At 39.7% G+C, this 18762-nt stretch overlaps 1 protein-coding gene across 1 annotated transcript in view; it reads right to left on the bottom strand.

The window, feature by feature from the left end:
- RAF1 (Raf-1 proto-oncogene, serine/threonine kinase) overlaps nucleotides 1–18431 on the bottom strand; it is a 77694-nt gene extending 59263 nt beyond the window's left edge. The window contains exon 1 of the mRNA XM_084292569.1: nucleotides 18237–18431. The gene's annotated coding sequence lies outside the window, so the exon portion shown is untranslated. The remainder of the gene's footprint in view (nucleotides 1–18236) is intronic.
- Nucleotides 18432–18762: the final 331 nt, after the last annotated feature.

Here is an 18762-nt window from a genome sequence, read left to right as displayed (position 1 = left end):
TCAGTGAAACTCTAGGAAAAACACAAGCCAACAAAAAAGTTAGCCTCAGTGCACTGAATCAGGTCAAGGCCAGCATTCATCTGTATGCATTTGATGCTTACATCAATATTCAATAGTAGAAAAATCTGAAACCTTGGCATATGAGTGCAAAGCACTGCACAAAAAACCTTCATTTTGGGAAGAGTTACTAGCCACTTAATGGAGTGTTTTACTTTCATATATCTACTTTTGTACTTGGGCAGAAGAAATTATGAATCTCTATCCTCATGAAGGAGATGCATGACTTCCCAAATATGGAGGAGTTTTGATCTGTTGCTTTTCTACCATGTGTTTTTTTTTTTTTTTTTTTTTTTTTAAACAAACATACAAAGGAAAAATTGAGATGCAGCAGAGCAATGTGATGCAGTGCATTTCAACCTTGCCAGCCTGCCCTCCCACTCCTACAGTAATAAGCTTCAAGATGACATACATATATTCTGAAGTCCGAAATCACAAAATCACAGAATTGAAGGGGTTGGAAGGGACCTCAAAAGATCAGTGGGTCCAACACCCCTGCCAAAGCAGGTAATATTTTGAAGAAACCTCATTCACAAGTGTAACCCTGAAACATTCCTAAACAAGCCAGAAAGAAATATTGGAAGTTGTTTTATTTTCTATTAGCATCCATTGGAAAATGCTAGACCACAGTGCTGACCTGTGAATGGTTAAAAAGGAGATGATAATGACTGTATGCGATGTGTTAATATACTAATGCAAACAAGAGCTTAATTCTGCATGCCCTGGTGCATGAGATCATTGGCCAAGTGGCTGGATATTTCAAACCACATGAGAGAAGCCGTGCTCTTTCCAGCTTGGAATATGGCCACACACAAAGTTTTAGAATCTCCTTTAAAAGAAAACAAAATAAAGTGCTGAGTTGCACATGACTTGCTAAATCCATCTTTTAGAACTGGCCTTGAATTTGAAATAGCCAATAAATGTATTTTGCATTGCCTTCTCTTTCTACCACATCATAACAGGATTAAGGAGTTGAGCAACAGGCTCATTTGGCTTTAGAGACTGTGATAGCTCCTGGTTCTTAAAGTCGCTCTTATGAGCCATCTCCATTGATTCATTCCAGTTTACTTTTATTCTAGAGTACTTGAGTACTGAAATGTGATGCTTTGTACCATTTAGTTCTCTTCATAGACACAGATAATGTGTCCAAAAGATAAAATGCAGAATAAAAATACACACCATAATATAGCGAGTTTTAGATTATAATGAATGACAACTACAAAGGCCTTGGATTTAAAGCAGTGATGGGCTCAAGCTGTAGCTCTGCCAGAAACTAGTCAAGTCACTTAGGTGAGTAATTGAAATGTGCTTAAACAGATGTTAAATCATTTACTGGTTCTGAGACTACGTTAAACATAAGAGAGATTTTCAAGAATCCCAAAATGACTTTGTTAACAAGAGTACACATCAAGAAAAGACAAGTAGCAAGGCAGGAACAGGGAATATCTGTAGTTAGTGGCACCTACAGCTTCTAAAGGAAAAAAAAAAAATAAGAAATCATTGACTCAAAATCATGAGGAAAAAAAAAAGTCCTGTTTAAAGATTACATCTGTCCCATGGAGGGGAGGGGTGGGGAGAGGTGTTGTTTGGTTGTTTCAACTCCCTCAGCTTCCCCCAAAAGATAAGAGGCTAGCACACATTGTATTATTACCACCACTCTCAAGTTTACTTGATCCCAAATTCAAGAGCTCTTTCCCACACTCACATTTCAGTCTCCTTGCTTTCAGTGACTTAGTTCTGCTTCCAGTCCTAGCCTCACCACCGCTAGAAGCAGCAGCCTGGCAGTACAGCAAGGAAAGCAGCTTTTCAGAAGAGCCCTGTTCTTGTGGAAGGCTGCAACCCACAACAGGGCTGTGAATTTTCATATCCTCACAGGACCAATACCAATCTTCACCAAACTTGCATGATGCAAGGAAGTCACTGGACTTGACAACACTGAAGTAGTGACTGAGGTAAAAACCTCAGCACTCCTGAGAGTTTTGCACATGCCTGTGTTACATGGGCTATGTCTAGAAGGCTCTAAAAGGGCCATTTCCAAAGCAGCTGTAAGAATAACTTTTGTTAAGTGCCCATACCTACTGCCCTTCTGCACCTCCAGAGGCACCAGACTTCTCAGTATGCTCCAGCTATGCCCAGGGCAGGGCCACCAGGTTCCAAGCCTTCATGGTCACATCACAAATGCAATCTGAGAGGTCATCTCTGAGACATTAAAGACAGTTTTAATACGCAGTTTTCAGTCATGCTCTGTTCTAATATTAAACTTTATACCTCAGTGAGGAAGGATAAAGCACGGGTAAGCTAAACTTCACAAGACTTCTGGGCACTACTGTAATGAAGACTCTGTTCCAATATTTTGGAACATATTTGCAAAATGCTTTGTTCAGTCAGGGTCTGTTTACATTCCAAGGTTAGAAAATTGTCACGCTTCCCCTGTTCTTTCGACACTTTCAATTGTGTGAGGCATCAGCTTGGTTATGTGAGGGACATACCCATTCGTAAGGTAGAATTCCTGCTAGCACAAGGTGTAACCAGAATATTGAAAACAATATACCCAAAATACCTACTAACTGGAAAGCTATGGGGAAAAAAAAAAAAAGTATTAATGAAGGATGAGCAACTGGAAACCAAAGAAAAGCTAACACTTTGAACAGGAAGAAGGATTAAAGTGCACACTAGAGCAGAAAGAGGAATAATTTCATGGCTCTAAACTAAAAAGGGGGTGAGTGGGGGGGGGGGGAGGGAAGAGGGAGAATGACTTTCAGTTATCTGTAGAGAGTCTTATCACAGAAGGGTGTGCTCTCCAAAGCCACACATACTGCATATCCTTTCCTACTAGGAAAAACTGATTCTAATTTAAGTTTGATCTTTTATGCGTTCTTACTACTCATAATATTTGTACATTTGTTTTACATACCTGTAAAATCTAATGTCTATCTAGGAGGAGTTTCACTAGAACACCTGCAGCACGGACAGTCTGCTCTCGCTGTCCAGAACAGAATCAGAGTCAGGGGAGTTAGTATGCTGATAAGCGACTGAGATGACCTTATAACATGTGAACTTGGCAGTTTTATGGCTAGCAACCCTGTTCTTCCCATGATCCATGAAAGAAGGAAGAAAATTATTGCTCAGCTCATGCTGCAGTAGTTAGAGGTGTTCAGTTGTCCCTCTGGTATTATTTTATAGCAGCTATATTGATCTAAATTTGTAAATGTCAGGAGGTACGAAATGCAAATAGCATCACAAATCAGCAAGTTCCCTAGAGAATAAAGCTGATTACCACCTTGTTTCCAAGCTGTCATGTGACATAGGGTTCTGACTTACTTTGATTCATCTAACTAATGTGAAGGACAATTAAACACTGCTGAGATACGCCATATCAGGGGCTCTGGAAAACAGCAAGGAGCATGGATTATGGATCTTTTTGGAAAGTGTATGCAAACTTTCAGTGGGAAGTTCAAAATAAAAGTTGTGTGGCAACAACTTATCTTAAATTCTTTGCCAATATACAACATTTTGTTAGCAGTAAGCTCTGGTGTCTTGAAGCCAGCTGTATATCAACAACTCCATATTTAACCCTGCAAAGGGAAATTCTTCCACATACTGTAGCGGTATGGCTCATCCAGGAGACAGCCTGTTCCTCAAGCCAAACCAAGATTATAGTCCCTGACCAATTCCTTTGAACTATGACTGCAATGTTTCTAATTCACATGATTCTACCATGAGTAGGATGATTCTGTCCTGTGATCCAGCCAGTCTTTTGGAAATCCAGCAGCTCAATTCTTGTATCATTTTCAGCCCTTTCTGGGGAAATTCCCTCCAACTCTCTGCTACTTCCACCTCCCGAGGTAGAACATCTAGGCCATTGCATCACAAGGCAGACGGATCAGTCTTTCTCTCTTTCAGGAGACAATATGATTTTTTCCAGCTTAGGTTAAATAGGTAGGGCAGTCCTTAATGCCATCTTCATAGGAGGAAAAGAAACAGAAAGTGTCCAGAAGTCCAGGCCAGCACTCATCCCCTCTCCCCATCTGTTCCTGCAAACAGCAGGCCAGCCGGGCTCCACACACTCTCTCAGCTTAGAGGAGGTCTGAGAAAGAGTTGAGATTTCCTCTATTTGCTCAGGTTTGAGAAGAGAGCTACAGTCTAAAAGCTGTCTTAAGTTCATGGTAAGAGCAGGTGCACACTGCAACCCACATGGAGTAGGAATGTAAGTAAGGGCATCAAAACCATGATTAAATGAGAGCAGGCTGCTGTAAGTGGTGATCAGGTGCCTCTCTAGCCAATCTAGCCAGGCAGAATGGTGGAACAGAGCGTGGGGTACTGCTGGAAGCCTTTATGGCCAGGCAGTTTCAAAAGTTCCTGTACCCCAAAGGCAAATTGCATTCTATATGTTTAGGACAACTGGCAACATTACAGAGCCAAGTTCAGAGTGCTCAGGATAATCTAAATAAAACACATTCCCTCCATATGCTTTTCTTGGTTTTGTTGTGGAAATTTTCTTCCTCGGGATATTTTGGCATCCAACCTGGGCTTTTTGAAGTTATTTCTGCAATACCACCACTAAATTTATAGTTGAAGACATTTTCCATTTCCATTCATCCATTTGTTTTCCTATCACAAAGCATACTGGAGAGGGAAGAGTCTGGCATTTTAGCTTCTGCTAAGTATGAAAGGAGATGGTGCTAGGAGGGAAAGATAGTTAAAAACCCTTGGGGGGAAAATTGCCGTGGTACTGTACAAAAAAAGGCTCAAGTAGGATGCTTCTGCTTTAAAGAAAGTTAGTTCTCTACTCCTTAACCTCTTAAGTAATTCAACTACATAAACCTGCTTACAGAATAAACTGCAAGTTCTACATAGAGCCTCCTTCAGGTTTGACTTTTTTCTTCTTTTACCTGAAGGGAGGAATTCAGGTTCATTTAAGCTACAGTGACTGCAGTCTGTTTCCTAGCTTGAGTCCCTTAACAGTGCAACTTTACTTGCCACCTGCTAAGCAGGTCTCTCTGGATTAGAAATTACTTGATGTGTTAGAAGTGTTTTGGGAAGAGCCCCCACCTCCCCCCAAAAAAGTTTTAGAGAGTAAAGACGGGACCATTTCTGAAACTTGTCAATAAATGAAATAAAAAGTTAGGGATAAATTCTTTCTTCTCTGCATGCTAGGTCTTCAAGTTCTGCCATAACTGAGGTGGATACCCAAACTCAGCTTTGGTGACTGCTTCTCAGTAGGTCTTCCAGTCTCTCCCAAGGGAGATATTTTTCTTTACAGAAATACATATTAATAGTAGCAAAATCCCAAAGCTTATTTTGTTGTAAGCAACTGGCCTGCTTGCTACAGTATTTGCTAATTTGGAATGAAGGACTGTCATCTAAACCAGAAGCTTTGTCTTGGAACACTGAAACCTTTCCTGACAAAAGCTTCACCAAAATAGCTCAACTTCCATGCAAAGCTTTTGGCTTTGAATGTCATTTTCCAAGGAAAAACATTTTGTTGAAAGATTCTTGATGAGCTCTCTTTCTAAACTGAGATACATTTTGAACAATCACTGTGCAACACAAAGAATGTGAAAAATCATGAGCTTTATCAGTGTCATCCAACAGATGCATTTTGCTTAAGTAATTAACTTGAAATAAACATACATAAGCATTCTCTGCTGGTTTGCAGTTATTTTCAGGGTATAGCAAGTAATCTAACACTGCATCTGAAAACAGCTGCAATTTATAGATGAGTGATTTTTGCATATGAATAGATTTTGTTCTGCATATGACTAATTTCTACTACTTCTGAAAGAGATTAAGCATCTTTTCCTTCCTGTTAGAAGCAATTACAAGTTAGTTGGATAATTGCTTTTTTGCTTGTTTGAAAGAAGTACTACATTTGCCAGTATTGAACAATACAGCTAGATTGAAGCTGTATTTCATTTTTAACTTTTTTTTTTCAGTTGCTTTTGATATTACCCAACAAATTCCACTGGAGCAGAATGTTAAGGCCCAACTAGTGATAAACCACATGACTCTAAGCAGTTAAATTATGTGAACCTAAGAGAATCTGAATGTTTTGAATTATCTTCGTGCTCATTTCAAAACATATCTAATACATCTTGTTTTGTTCAAGTACTTACAATATATGCTACGTTGCAAGAGGGGACGTGATCAGGTTATATACCTGTCTGTTCTAGTATAGGTAAAGAAACAAGTACTAGTAGTAAGAAGTTACCATGGGTATCACCATTGAAAGCAATTTGAATGTATACGTATTCTGTAGGGGCTCATTAGTATCTATGCTCAAGATGTTAATATTGGTACATGTCCAGAAGTTCAATAAAATTAAGATACTCCTACCAATCCCATGACACAAGCTTCACTAGGAGCATTGATATACCCTTTATAGGTAATTCAACTGCAACATTTGAAAGGGTTCGACATTTATGATGTAGGAGCCACGGGATATTTCAATCTTCAGGCCTACTTACTGGCACTAACGTTTCAAAAATACATTTTTCTTGGATGATCTCCGATCACTGCTTGCACAAAGATTAAAGTAAACAGGACAAGCATCATGGTAAACACCTGGTTTCGTCAATGATTTTTCCCCTCCACTAGTGGAAGACTGACTTGAACATTCTGTGTCTTATTACTGCACCGTAGAAGAGGGACCACCAAAGCTCTGTTAACATACCCAATATGTTTTTGTTTCTCATCGGGTCTTTCTAAAAAACAGCACAACATGCATGTAAGAGCTAGCAACATTGCATTAAGATTTCTGCACTGTTCAAAAGAGCAATGAAATACTGCATTTTGCTTGTTGAATTAAAAATAAATAAATCCACTGGTCGTTGGAGACAGTTAAGCAATGAGATCATATCTTTTTATAATCTCAGAATTTAATGTGTAATTGAAACCAGGAAAACAAAAACTGTCTTTTTAAGACAAGCTGTATCCATGAAGTATGTATGAATTCACATTTGGAGATGCAGGATACAGAAAGGTGGGACTTGGTGCAGTTTGTCATAAACAGGCAGGGTTCCACTTGTCGTAAGCAAAGAGATAGTGCGATAGCATAAATAATATTTTTCATATAAATCGATAGTTAATAATTTAAAGTTGCAGTGAGTGGGGAAAACAGGAAGCATGACAAATGCTGGATAAAAAGTACTGGTGTGAAAGCTACACTTAGTACTTCAACCACAAAGTATTCATTTCACTAAACTATACCAAAGAACAATTATCCTGTTACTCCATGGTTTATCTCTAGTATCTTTGTCCATAAATAAACACTTCAATCAGTAATCTCTTTCATTTACCATTATCCTGATGGAATGTGACTGTTCATTATATACCATAGAATCTATTTAGCTTAAGAATAGTAGTATAATAACCAAATTTGAATCTGGGTACTTATATAAAGCTCTATTGCACAAGACTAAGTCTAAAATTTCTAAGACATTGCTCTGGTTTTATGTAACAGTTCTTCTTCATTAGCCTATTCAGTAATTTGTGCAATTCTTTGGAGAAATAATTTTTCCACAAGTCCTCCTTGGCAAATAAACTTTGAGTAGGAGTAGCATATATTCATGCAAGTTAAAAATTCACAGCTCTTTAAACAATATCAATTGCTTGGATATTCCTGATGGAGGTCAGACTATCATGGAATTCTTGCAGCTTTGTGTTTATATGGAGAATTGGGAAGGTAGGCAAACCTTGGGGGTTTTGAGATTTTGAGGAAAGAACTGGGAGCTTTTGGCAATATGTAAAGGAATCCAAATGCAAGCCAGTGAAAGAAACCAAATTCAGGAAGTTGCTGGAAAACACTTTGTAGGAGGCATTCACTTGCAAGATTGGAGCGAGCAATTAAATTGGCAGGGAGACTGAGGTAGGCAGGTTGGGTGGAACTGAAGCAGGTTTGGGGTTGTTTTTTTCACACCACTACACTAAGCTAGTTCTTACAGTTTAACTCTGGCCAATGGATATGTCATTAATAAGCAAAACAGGATAGCATAAACTTCACAGCATGGAGTTGTATTATTTTTGGTATTCTAGGCATATTTTAATGCCTCTTAAAGAATTGAATCTTCTGTAAATCTAAAACCAATCATTGTGCATTAAGTAGCGTATTGTGAATTAACACAGTATGTGGGCGGTCTTACAGTAAGAGTCTTTGAGGTAAGGGTTCCTACATTCACATCAGGAAAAAAAGAATGGTTATCTAGGGAATAAAGTCACTACAAGAAGCCCCTCCTGTACATGCCTATACACGTCAAAACCCTCATCTACCGTTCACAATATAGAGATGGAAGCTTTAATGGGAAACAGCTAATCTGAATAGTGGATGGTAATATAGCCAATTGGGCTGCACCTTGATACGTTTGTCAAATAACTGCAGTGACTGCGTAAATTCCTGAGTGCTGGTTGCTTCATTCAGTGTTGCCACATAGGCCTCAAGATATGTATGCATATAAAGCATTTCTAAGCAGTGCTCATTTAACGTATGAGCTGAGCACATACAAAGGGGACACCGAGCTGTCACAAGGGTCTGTTACATACTTTGTGGAAACACAAAATTGGAGCTGTCTCCAATCCCCATGTAAAATTAGTTCTGATGTTTAAAAGCTTTTCTTAACTAACATTATATACTAGGCACTTAGCTGTCTCTAGACAGCAACCATATATTTTTGTACTTAGCGGGCAATGTATGGTGTACTGTTGAGAGTAAAACCATCCCCACAGACAATTTGAAACTCTTTCTCATGACAACACAAGATTTATAAGTATATAGCCAACTTTAATATATAATCTGAAGAAGACCAGAGCTGCTTCTACACCTTGAAAACATTATCCTTGATTAAACAGTGATTACCATCTTCCCTCAGATTAAAAAAAAAAAAAAAAAAAAAAAAAAGAAGATATGTGTATATATATTTATGTATATAATTTCAAAATCAAAGCCTTGTACTTACTGCATCTTCTTCTGCATGTCATCTGATGGCACTGGGAACAGATCCCAGAATGCAGCTTGGCAGGTATTAGTCTCCTGCTTATAATAGACTCTCTAATTGCAATGCATTTTTTTCTCTTTTGAACTAGCTAGCTAACCTGTAATTTTTCTTGTTATCTGCCCAAAGCTAAATGAAGTATCTGATACACCCAAGGAATTCCTCACCTGCTACAGGTGACTTCAGATGGGGAGTTGCCATCACCAAATAAGTATAAATCTACATGTAACCAGGTTTCAATAATATCCCCAGGCAAGGCAGATCGCTCATGCTTCCATTTTTATACTGTTTATTCTTATGAGAACAGTGAAGCCCTCAGCATGCAAGTCTCCTCCCCTGAGCTCCAACATGAGATTGAAGCCTAGAGATTCCAATCATTGAACATGTATTGACTTGATTTAATAAGGCAAGGAGAACCTCAATGAGCAATTGCAGTTGCTGCTGCTACCCATTAGCTTCAGGTGTTAGCAATTCGGCAGATCTGTAATGAGTATACTTTAGCTTGACCCACTTTCTCCTCCCCATTTTGCAAAATCAGGGTTATTCTTGTTATTTTGCATTTGGTGCTTTGCACTTAGGCAAATGTTTTACAATAACACATCTTCTACTGTCACAGTTTGAGAATATTGACATGTCTAGCTGTACAAGTCAATGCAAATACAAAGGTGGGGAGGAAGCAGCAGCAGGATTTATTGCAAATTACTATGTTGTGTTAGTGCAGCAGCAGGAGAAAAAAAAAAAAAAAAAGTCTTGAACTAGAATACTGATTCTACATTCCTTCTCCCCAGTTTGAGAAACACTGATTTTTTTTTTCTGCCTTTTGTTCCTTCAGCTGTTCCTGTTGCCTCTTCTTCCTGCTGCCACCCTTAGTAGCAGATAGCAGCCTTACTGCCCTTAGCAGCTGTCTCCTTGGTCTAGATTAAGACAGTGGCTATGGGTGGTCTACCTGTCTGTCGGTGCGCAGAAGCCTGCCCTCTTTTTTAGAGGGTAATTATGTACCTTCTCTATGAGTGGAACTACTGCAACCTTTTCTTCAGCTGTTTCCTCTGTTGAAGAAATATCTTCTGCTGTTAAGCAATTTAATGGACTTCTGCTTTCTGCAAGAGCATGGAGTAGGAGAAATGAGGTTTCTTTCTCTCTTGTTGTTGTTATCGTGCCCTTTCTTTCATTGTTGTCTCTGTTCTGTTGTATACGTGGGAAAGCAGACAACAATCCTGAGAATAATGTAAGACAAACCAGGCTCTTTGCTCAATATATATGAGCTTTGGGTAGAAAGAAAGTCAATTCTCTTGCAAGGAGATGCAACGTTTCCCTAAAAGGCTTCCCATGTGGTCTACTGGGCAAGATAATGTTGCACTAGAACTATGCAGCCTTCCCCCAGTAAATTATTTCCTTTTATTTGTAGTTAGTCATTAGATAAGCTCTGTGTATGCAATGGTGTAGCAAAGTTCTGCTTCTGGACAAGTCCTTTTTGTACCAATAGCAAATCTCCGCTCACCACTGTCGTTGCGTATACACACGGAATCAAATTAAAAAGAGCATGCTGCACATAAGCCCAATGCAAAAAGCCTGTAGTGAAGAAAGTAGACACAAAAATCAGGCACACAGCCTAGGCAGTTCAGAATGAATGTTGCAGAAAAATAATTAATCCTAAGTTTTCAAAGTTTGGCTTTTGGAACAAAAGGCTCAAGGTTTATAATGGAAAATCTTGGATACCCTTCATGCTAGGTAGGAGCACTGCTGTTGCTGCCTGTAGTTACAAGCTTCTATATCCAAAAGTGTTTCATGTCATGTAGTTCCTGTAACTACCAGGTTTGTTTGATATCCACTATGTTTCCTAACAAAAAAAGGTTGAATAATTCTCCATACGGAAGTTTGAAGAAGGTACTCAGTTTTAACTAGCTTTTTTAGGCACCAATGAATAAGTAGACAGCTTAAATTCTAGTTGCCTAAAAATACTAGAATTATTCCCATGTATGTAATAAGAAGGAAAATAACTGGTAAAAGGAAATAAAAATAAGCTGGTGGTTGGGCTTAATTTCAGTCCGGCTTAAGAAAATGCTTTCTTGCTATCCATAAATGCATGGGGTTAGTTCAAGCACTTTTTTTTTTTTTTGCATTTTAGTTCACACCTGGCCTATAAATGATGCACAACTCATGGAGAGGGAAAAGCAGCCTATGGTTCTGTAACAGTGTCTGAAATACCACGGTGAGCTTGGAAGAGCTTTCAAGGTGAACATGTTTGTGGCCTCTGCTTAGGAACAGTTTAAGTCCTGCATTGTCCACCTGCAGGTTCCCCTGTTTTAGAAAGAGAAAATGATGTTCTAAGTCTTATGCATGTTATAAAGCAGGATCATCTGTTTCAGGCAATCCCTGCCTGTGGGCAAGAACCTCCACGAGACGGTTCTTTAAGCGTGTGGTGCTGCTTTGATCAGCGTGTTGATACAGTGGGAAAGTTTACCAGATTACAGGTATGTGTGTAGACATTTTTTAAAAAGCAAAAACAAACTACAGGTGCAGCTAAAAATACCTCCGTGTAAAATTCAGTCAACTAGTTAAAAATGTGAGTAAAGCACTTGTGTCAAAGGGTATGAATCCGCCATCATTTAGCAAAAATATTTCTGCTCTGTGTTTTTTTCCTTTAGTACAATGACTTTAAGTTAATCGCTAGTTCAGTAAAGAACTGTGGCTTCTATAGTGTGCTTCAGCTTTTAGATGTTTTTTGTTTTTTGTTTTTTTTTTTTTTTCCTCTAGGCTTCTGTGTCCACAGAGTTTTATTTGTATGCAAACATTTGTGCAGGTGTCTGCCTGGTGTTTGGGGCATGCAAAACCAGGGCTTGCCAAAACTTTGATTTTTTTTTTTTTCCTAACCAATCATTTCACATACCAGAGCACCAGAGGGACGTGGTCTTCCATTTCAATTAAAGTCCACATTCTTTATGGAACTATACATGCTTTCTTCTTGTCCTGTGAGTTAATAAAGGTAGAAGACACAGTAGAACAAAGCTTTGTGTAAGAATTCTGGATTCTTTCTCTGGTGTCTCCAAAGTAAGAAGGTTTCTTCTGTCTGACCCCCCTGACACTTACTGCTGTGAGGAATGTTTTAACAATTCGTGTCCATAACTGATAAGCTGATTCTCCCAAAATTCGAGCTGAAGATAAGAGCGGTCACTGGTTGAAAATATTCAAAGGAGGGAACAAGCTAAGGATCCTCAGACATGGGGTTCTTTAAGCAGGGGCTTCTGCATACCTTCTGGAGTCCACACGAGCAAGCATTAAATTTAAGTATCAAACTGAATATACTTCTATTTGATTGGTTGTCAAATTCAATATATTCTGAGTATCAAAATGAACAGGGATTCAACTAAACTTCTGTTGCAGTATGATGAAAAAATATAAAACCAAGCACTTTTTTTTGTGGGAAAACTATTTAAATGTAGTAGCATTTTGTGAAGTGATCAGCTGAATTGCAAGGGGAACATAGCTCATTTTCTTGCAGATGCTGGTCCGTTCTTCCAGATGTGCACACAACAAGAGCACAGCTGCTGGTCTTGTTTATACAGATGGCACCACTACCCCCATTGGCTTGCCCACTGGGAGAGATTGTGCTTTGAGCATCTTTGTGCTTTTGGGGGGGGAAAGTACAAGCAAAATTCCCTTGTTCCCCCACCTACAGAGAGGTACTGGAAAGGAGCACAGAGGGTTCAGCAGACAGCACAATCCATGCTATAGGAACATATGAACACCAGCAAAGATAGCATACAAGCTCCGAAACTGAAGCAGGTAGTGACCACATCAGCTACAATGATGTGATCCAGACTAGTTTGCAGCTGAGGCAGCACTGACTTAATCGTGGTACGCAGCGTAGATAGCCAACAATATTAATCTGACATGGTATGAATGCCCAGAATACCCATCCCATTCTTTTTGCTTCAGATTTTGAAGATGTATGGGAGTCTGCCAGTGCTATGAGCTATAATATAGCTTAGGAGCATAGAGGGAAGAAGTACAGTAACCTAGCATTCAGGCAAAAAATCTTACTATTCCATTTGGTTATACCTATTCTTTTTCTTGTGGCCTGATTAGTGGTAATCTTTCGATGGTTTCCATTTGACTGAATTGTTGGAAATGTAACGTGACATTACTATTAAAAACATAGAAGCTCCTTCCTTGAAGCAGATGACAAACAATATGTGCTTCATTCTGAAACACAAGCGTGTATCACTGCCAAGAAAAAGGACACTGGGCAAAGGGCTTCTGATGCTTAGTGTTTGGCTTTGGTCTCTGTTTGTGAAAAAATGCACTTCCAGTCATTTGGGTGTGGGGATTTTCATGGAACAATCTTGATTAGCTTGCTTTCCTAAGGAAAGGAAGCTTATGTAATGGTTCAGTGTATCTCTCGCTCCAAATTACAGACGTGTTTAACACATGAGCCAAGGTCTCAAAAATAATTACGTTTCTGCAAGTTTCTTGGAAGTCAGCAACCAAAGACAGAAAAAGGAACCATATTCATTCCCGAGCTGAAGGAAAACAAGAAAAAAAAGAGAGAACTCAGCAACCAGCCATTGTGCATCATACTGTTTTAACATAACAGGCCAGCCAGGCACTGCTTAGCTACAGCATCTGAGGTTTTTGCTCTATGGGGGTGACACTGGAATAAGAAATATAGTAAAATATCCTTATCTGCTGTTACAAATTACAATGTAGCTGGGGCACCAAATAATTGAAATGCTGGATGGAAGTATACACAGCAGTTTGGTCATTGGCTAGAGGATCATAATTTATTTCATGTAGCACTTGAATGGGTGAGGGTGGGCAATAACTTTTGATCTCTCTTCAGGATCATTTTCATTTGCCTAGATTACCCAGATTCAGAATGAGAATCTGAACCTACCTACTGAAGTTGGCAGTAAGTTGACTCAGATTTGTATGAGAAACAAGAGCAGTGCAGTGATATAACTGTGTAGGAAACTTTGTCCAAAGTCATTAAACGCTTTTTTTTTTTTTTTTTTTTTTTTTCCCCTTGTGGCAGAGCCGTATCTGTGTCATTCCTTTTTCATTTATTGTTCTAAGCCTGGATTCCTTAGATAACTTTGCTAGAGACTTGAGTTTTATTGTAGATATGGAAAACTGCCTAAAAGTTTGGCTCCTTGGTTGTTCTGGCAGCATTCCTGCATCGCTGATATTCAGATGCAATACATCCTACTTGCTCCAGCAATCACTCTTTAAAACAAGGCAGGAAATAATGGACACCAAACAAAGTGAACTCTGCCGCTACCTTAGTTAGCAACCCCAGAAACTCATGAAACTGTTTTGTGAGCTGGATCTTGGGAGAGCTAGTCCTAATTCCTTTACCCTGGTTATGTGGGCCTTAAATATAGCTACAGGAAAAGGGGCAGCATTAGTGTAGATGTCACTAAACCCTGCTCAACATTGCAGGTCTTGAATTGCTAATGTTTGGATGGCCAGCCAATAGCTAAAGAATTTCGGTAGCATACTCCAGGCTGTCCCCAGAGTTCAGTTGTTCTCAGTGCCAGTGGCTAGCACTGGCTGCTGACCGTAGTGAAAATGCATGCAGAGACACCTGGGGGATATTAGGCAACGCAGTTAACAAAAACCTAGCTGACTTCTGTGAAATGCTATGGCTGCATACAACCAAAAGCAAAGGCATAGAATAATAGATGGAGTTACTTGAACATATAAGGGTAGTATGCTAGATTTTAAAGCTATCTGAGAACATGACACATAACATACACTGCACATCTGAGTGGTGTAGATAGCCACACCTGCTTGATGTTTCCAAGTACAAAATTCTGATTTCTGTTGCTTGGTAGTTTGCCAACAGATTGTTTGGGCTGTAAATTTTCCTGCTGGCTCTTTGCCCTAAGGTGATTTTGTGGGTGTGGGTGTCCATGTGGACAGAAGAGCAACAGTTGATGAACTTCTCAGGAAGGAAAAAAAAAGTAAACTTTACTCTTTTAAGGATTTTTCAACTATTTCTACTATTTCTTTGAAGTTGTAGTGTACCCAGTCTTTCAAGCAAGAGCTTCAAATTTGATGAATGGATTCATTTGGTTAAAGATGTGTCTACTGACATCTTTTAGACTGATAAAATTCCCCTTGCTGGTCATCCACCAGATTCATTTAGAGGCTGAGTCACTTGGTCATTTGCAATCCCCAGCAAACAATTAATAACCAGCAACAGCTCCTACAAGACTGCGAGGGGTCAGCATTGTGCCTGGTGTCCTTCCTCACAGTGGGGCTTAAACACTGAAGCCCTGAAACATAAAACACCGGTGTGAAACCTCAAGAAATTCCTGCACATTGCCCAGGGCATGCCCCATGATCACAGGTTGCACTGTTCAGACGTGGCAATGAGAGAACACAACGCTCAGACTCTGGATGTGACTTTCAATGTGTTTACTCTTTACTTAGAAAGTCTATCAGAGGGACAATAAGAAGAAAGTCCCCTCCTTCCTTCTAACACATGCTTTCCTCACTGCACCTGAACAGATCTGGGACTGTGCTAAGCAGCTTTCAGGTTTCCATGATTCTGGTTTGCCTTATCTTGGCTTCCCTTCAAACTTCTACCTGTTCTACTGCTCCCGAAAGTCAGCCTGTTTTGGCAGCGCTCTATCCTACCGTTAAACTGGATCTGTCTGGTACAGAAGCCTGCTCGTCTCTTCCTCTGTGGTGGTCGTAGCTTCCTGGGAGCCTCAGTGAGTCTGGCTAGGTTCCTTCACCGAGAGAGGCAACTGTGTGTCCTTGAACATCTTACGCAGTCTCTGCCTCAGTTCTCTGTTTTGGAAAATAATTGGTATTTCACGTGCCTTACCTTTTGTCTTGACCTCTGTTTCAGTTACAAGAAAAGGTAGGGTAGGGTTGCATACTAGGCATGTAATCGCTTATTTTTACGAAGCTGCAAGAGGAAGGATTTCACAAGAACCTCGACACCCAGCACAAGACTGAGGGAGTTAAGAGAAGCTAGACTTCTCCGGCAGCTGAAGAACTTAGGAGTCAGGCAGAAACTTCAGACCTTAATGTCCTGGCTGATACAAACTTAACAGAGGGGATGCTATTGCTTTCTCTGGGGCTTCTGACCTGCTGTCAGAAATTGTCCCTTTCTGGACAGTCATCAAAACACTTGTCACTTTTTTCTATCATAACATACAAATGGCTGTTACACCCTTAAAATGAATTCCATATACATGGGTGAAATGTATTAAACCTCAGACTATCTAGGAAAAAAATTAAAAATCTATATCTCTGGGAGGTGAGTTTGACAGCTTTTTGTTCTCATGAGAAATGTAACCTACGCAATCATTTTTATTAAACAGGGGCTTCCAAGGATTTGTTCTATAGCTGAAACAACAATTTGATGGGATATTACAGAAGCCCAGCAGGACTGAGAGCAAGGAGTGAACCCTCTTGTAGGTGCGTGTGTACAGTGCCTGGCTCACTGGGCTTCTGATGCTTGCTTAGCCTTCAGGCTATTTCCTAATGGGGAGAGTTCCCACAGCAGCTCTGCCTTGAGTCACACTAAGTCAGGCTCACTGACCCGGTGACTTCCATAGCGTAACAGAGCAGTGTATTTAATTCCTTTGTACTCTCAGAACCTCTCACTGTACGGCAAATTTAATCAGCTATTAAGCTGAAAACCTGATGTGCTGCAGAACTATAAAGGAATCTGTCACATTCGTATACCTAAGTAACAGGTATTTTGAATCCTTATTTTTTAGGTGTCTTTGTTTAGAACACACACAGCCTGAGATGATGTGAAAGAGCTCAAATGCCTGCCTGCTGGTTCCACTAGCTTTTCCTCTCATGCAAAGTAAAATACATAGCTCCAAATTTGTACTATGAAGGTAATGAGAGAAATGAAGAAATATAAATCAGCAGTACAGTTTTTAAGATACTTGGATTGTGCCTTTTAAATTATTATATGTTACTGTAGCATTTCATTTTAACTACACTATGAAAAATCATAACTCATGAAACGCTGCACGTTGGGTACTTTTGGGTCACGCAGTTGGGACAACAGAGGTTCTGTCTCCGCATGTTAGAAGGACCCCCAATAGAAATGCCTGTGCAGTTTTAAACTCCCACTTAATTCTGGCAGGAGGTCACTTCGAGGTTTCTTTAGAAAGCACAGTGTGAGCTACCAAACTTAAGACAGATCAAGAACCAAGGCCATCCCAAAATTGCATAACGTTACATGGCCGAGGAAGTAAGGTATTCGGTCCTATTGCCCCATCCCCTGCAATAGAACCCATTGCAGCAATGCATTGAGAAATTGAGTTAAGAGCTAAGAGGAGGCATTGTAACATCCCAGCAACCTGGAACGGGGCTGGTAGAGGTACACAGGGCTGGACTTTCGGTTTGCTGTGCAGGAGCAAAACTTCACAGCTCTCGTGAATGCTAATGAGTCCCATGACTAAACCGTGGCATACTTTGAGAGTGCAATCCATAATACATATAATCTCAGTCATCATTTGGAAACTTCTGACCTACATGCAAACTTCCAAGGAGCTACTGCAGATAAATTATCACTGCAATTACGGGTAGCCATGGAGCTCTAGGATTGTGTGTATATAATACATTGTTATGCAAACACACATCTACTTTTAAACCTCCGCTTCACAGTCATCGTGGTTTTAATTTCAAAGCATCAAAAAGGAGGCAAAAATAAAGTCTCTTGCAAATAGATCTTGATTATATCTAGAAAGAATTTTTGCAAACAATTCAAAAACAGGCAGTCTGGAAATCCTAAAATGGAACTGTGCTAGTGAGAAAAGGACAGTTGCCCTTAAAAGTTGTCCTTAAAATGCAACTTTTTACTTAATAAAATCTAATTCTTGTGCTGGTTTAATGTTAAACAGGAAAAGATAATTTCATAGATAATTGCATCTTTCCTCAGAACACAAGCAAACTCCCACCAAGTTTTTCATGAGAGATTCATAAAATGCCTCTTAGAAATAGCACTCATTTCTTCCTATCTGACTCATTATTGCAACCTTGTGAAGCAGTATTTAATCCCGCAGGTATTTAATCTCGATCATTTAGCCTGGACATTTCACAGATTAACAAATCTTTTGTATGTCACTGTACAAAAAAAAAAAAAAAAAAAAAATTTAAAAGCTCTGCAAAAACTGTGAAAATAATATTCCCCCACTCATCCCCCCCGAGACTCACCAGAGCCTGAAAATGCTTCCCACGCCCAGCTCGCCTGCTGGCACTGTCAGGAGTGGTTTTCATCCGAAGGAGAAATCCGAAGACCGAGAGGGGATCCCATCTGGGAGGATTTTGGTAAACAAAAACAAAGTGTACCTGGGGTTAACAGTTCTCAGCAGAGCAAAGGGAATAAGCTGAGACAGAACGATCTGCCTCTCCCAAAGGCTGTAACGCGTTCTTTGTGTTAGCAGAAATACCTGGACCCACACACTGAACTCTTGAGTGTCACATGGGTGACAGAGCTAAAAAAGGCAAACCCATAGGCTTAATTTAAACTGCCCCCAATATGTTAGTGTTTTCCCCTGAGGCAGCTTATGTGTCTCTTCCAAACTTTTCTAAGATTTTCCTGGAATTTTAATATCCCTCTCTCTTTGGTTTCATACTTTTTAACTCTTTTATTTTTAGATTCAATTTTTCACAGTGGTCTGTAGAGTCTGCTTGACGCCAGCAAATGTAACTGGATCCCAAATCCCTGCAAGCCAGGAAT

The sequence above is a fragment of the Netta rufina genome, assembly GCF_964035555.1.
Source record: "Netta rufina genome assembly, chromosome: 10".
In the NCBI taxonomy this organism is placed as follows: domain Eukaryota; kingdom Metazoa; phylum Chordata; class Aves; order Anseriformes; family Anatidae; genus Netta; species Netta rufina.
This window is presented reverse-complemented; position numbering and strand designations above follow the sequence as displayed.